The sequence below is a fragment of the Lathyrus oleraceus genome, chromosome 3 (assembly GCF_024323335.1).
Source record: "Lathyrus oleraceus cultivar Zhongwan6 chromosome 3, CAAS_Psat_ZW6_1.0, whole genome shotgun sequence".
Lineage (NCBI taxonomy): Eukaryota > Viridiplantae > Streptophyta > Magnoliopsida > Fabales > Fabaceae > Lathyrus > Lathyrus oleraceus.
Genome location: NC_066581.1, coordinates 249,297,700 through 249,301,213, shown reverse-complemented (window position 1 = coordinate 249,301,213; position 3,514 = coordinate 249,297,700). Strand labels below are relative to the sequence as shown.

At 37.6% G+C, this 3,514-nt stretch overlaps 1 non-coding gene across 1 annotated transcript; it reads right to left on the bottom strand.

The window, feature by feature from the left end:
- Positions 1-3,025: 3,025 nt before the first annotated feature.
- LOC127133887 (small nucleolar RNA R71) lies at positions 3,026-3,132 on the bottom strand. Its single transcript, XR_007807691.1, has one exon. It is a non-coding gene; the product is annotated as a small nucleolar RNA R71 (small nucleolar RNA).
- Positions 3,133-3,514: the final 382 nt, after the last annotated feature.

The following is a 3,514-nucleotide window of genomic DNA, read 5'->3' as shown; positions in this document are numbered from 1 at the left end:
AGAAATTCCACCGAGGATCAAACACTCCACCGAGGAATTGAATCAACACAAACGTCTAGGGATACCCAAAGGGTTAACTGCTTGGGGAACCACTGATGCTTCACACTTAAGGACTTACTGTTCATTGAAATGTTGTTGATATTCCTTTTACTTGCTTTGGAAAAATTCTTGCTTTTATATATTTAAAAAAAAACTTGATTTTGATTTAAAATTTTAATTTCAAAATGATCATAATAAAATTTAAAACTATTGGCTGAAGTAAATAAGAGTAGAAACAATTGGATGAAAGCTGAACTTTATTTAATAGAATGGTAGTCTGTAAATGACAAGACTCCATAGATTTTACAAAGTTGAAAATGGTAATTTATATGGAAAAGGCTTTCATTGAATACAAATGATCCTTAATCCTTCTACCAACTCTTGATATCCACTGTGCTCTTGACCGCTGTTGGGGATGAACTGATGTCAATCCTTGTGCTCAAACAAGCCTTCAAAGCAGAATGCAGTTACTTGCCATCATCCCTAATTTTTGCATAAGTTGCCCCAAGATGGGGTACTCAACTTATCAAGAATTTCTTTCTATTTTATGTTGATGACACTGAAATTCATCGTATTTTCGACTCCGATTTCACATGCATTTTAGTGGTTTTATTGTTATTTTGTTATGTTATTACTATGTTTCTCTTTGTTTTCAGGTTTTTACTTTAATCGGAGCCCCGATCGAGAAAAGGAGTGAAAACGAGCTAAAAACCCTAAAATTTAGCATTTTACACTTGTGGCTCCCACTGTGGCTGGCGCCATGGGTCCAGCCATGACGTGTCACAACTCAACTTCCCTCAACTGCCACGTTCCCCACTACCTCCACTATGGCGCCACAATTTTCTCTTATGGCGGGCGCCATGGACTTGTGGCGGGCGCCACAAGAAGAAAAGTTTTCCCTCCCAATTTCAAACTGAAGGGCATCCTTGTCATTCCCATTATTTTACTTGCCTATAAATAGAGACTCGAATTCATTTGTTTAATCATCCAAACTTAGAGCAGATGCAAACTTAGAGCAAACTTAGTTTCACTTAGGCATATATTCAGTATTTTAAAGTGGTAATCGCTTCGCATTGGGGTGTTACCACAAATTGTGTAATCAAGTCTGTAATTGAGTTTGGAGCACTTTGGAAGGAAGTTAATCCTGCCGCCATTTTCATTTCCGCTTTGCATTTTATTCAACCCTCCGATTGGAGCAGGTTTTTATTGCCTTACCTTTATCTATTTGATTTCCCGCACTATCTTTACTTTATTTATTTCCCACACTGTCTTTACTTTATTTATTTCCCGCACTGTCTTTACTTTATTTATTTCCCGCACTGTCTTTACTTTATTTATTTCTCGCATTGTCTTTACTTTATTTATTTCCCGCACTGTCTTTACTTTATTTATTTCCCGCACTGTCTTTACTTTATTTATTTCCCGCACTGTCTTTACTTTATTTATTTCTCGCACTCGCTTTACTTTATTTATTTCCCGCACTCGCTTTACTTTATTTATTTCCCTCACTCGCTTTACTTTATTTACTTTCCGCACTCGCACTACTTTTATTTATTTTCCGCACTCGCACTACTTTTATTTACTTTCCGCACTCGCACTACTTTTATTTTCTTTTCGCACTCGCACTACTTTTATTTAAATTAAAATGCACCTTTACCTTACCATGTCTAACTAAACCTATAAGGTTAGAATGTAAGGATCGTAATTGAACCGATAATCCGTACAATTGTTCGTAGAAGCACTTAAGGGCTATTTTGACTTTCAACTTAAGTTTTCCCGCACTTAATTTCCGTTGGGTAAGATTGAAAGCCGTCCAACGTCTATTTAAACTTAATTGTTTTTAACTATTTCAAAGACAGTGAAAGCGCTTTGTTTAGTTCATTAGGAGTTTTTAACTTAAGAAGAAAAGTGATTTTAAAACTATTTTCGTACGCGTTTATAAGTTTAGAGTCTGGTTCGTGAGAACCTCTTTTGGTTAAGAAATCCAGGTTAAAATACTTTTCAACTTAGTCAAGACACTATATTTCTTAAAAATAGGTTGACTACTCTAACGCAATGCACGCCTTTTTATAAGTGATAATAAGAGGGTTTGATTAGGGAGTACAACTCGGTTCTGAATACGCGAAAGCGACAGTTTCTGTTAAATTGGTTCTTTTCAAAGTAGGAAACACTTCCCATAAGTAGTTCTATTAGCAAGTACTTTGATTATTAATTGATTACGTGAATTACATTCGAGCCTGTCTTTATTAATTGAACTTTATTCATCACTTTACTTTTCATTGCACACTCTAAAAACCTCTATTTTGATTGCCTTAGATAAACACCATAACAATAGATTACGTTAGATTGACACTTGGTCTTTGTGGATTCGACAATCTTTTATATTACTCTGACGCGTTCGCATACTTGCGAAAAGCACGCATCAAGTTTTTGGCGCCGTTTCCGGGGACCAATTTCGTCAAATTTCCTACCTTGTTATTATATCGTTTAGACTTAGGTTATTACCCGCCGGTCAATGCGAAGAACTCGCAGCACCGGAAGCTTAGTATACCCTCTGGCGGAACCTGAACGTTACGCTTGCGCACGTTTATTTTTCCATAGAATTAGGAGAGCTATGGTCGAAGATCAAAACCAAAGACCTCTTAAGGATTTCGCCCAACCATCCAACGAAGAACCTAGCTCTAGTATAATAAACCCAACCATCCCAGCTAATAATTTCGAACTTAAACCCTCCCTGTTGTAACTAGTGCAACAAAGACAATTTGCAGGTCTCGCTACTGAGAACCCAAAACAACATTTAAAAATCTTTCTCCAATTAGCAGACACTTTTAAAACCAATGGATCTTCTCCTGAGGCAATTCGTTTAAGATTATTCCCTTTTCCCTCAGAGATAAAGCCCTATCATGGTTAGATTCCCTTCCACCCAATTCCATTACGACTTGGAAGAGTATTCCTTGCTAGATACTTTCACCCAAGTAAGACCGCCGTTCTTCGAAACAATATAACTAGATTTTCCCAGAACCAAGAAGAATCGCTATTCGAAGCTTACGAGAGATATAAAGAGTTGTTAAGAGCATGCCCATATCATGGTTTAGAAAATTGGTTAATCATTCATACCTTCTATAATGGACTTCACTATAACACTAAGATGACCATCGACGCTGCCACAGGCGGTGTGTTGATGAACAAACCTTATCCTGAAGCTAGTGCCCTCATTGAAGATATGGCTCAAAACCATCAATCACGGGGAGTCGAACGAGTGACAGTTGAGAAGAAGGAAGCCCAAGGAGGAGCGCATGAACTAAGCTCTATAGACATTATGCAAGCTTAAATGGACGCATTATCCCTCAAGGTCGAGCATATGTGCATAAACCCAAACACTGCAGTCGCAGTTTCGTCGGATTGTAAGATATGTGGAACCAAATGACACCAATCTGCAGAATGCAGTCTATTAAACGAAACCCACTCAGAGCAA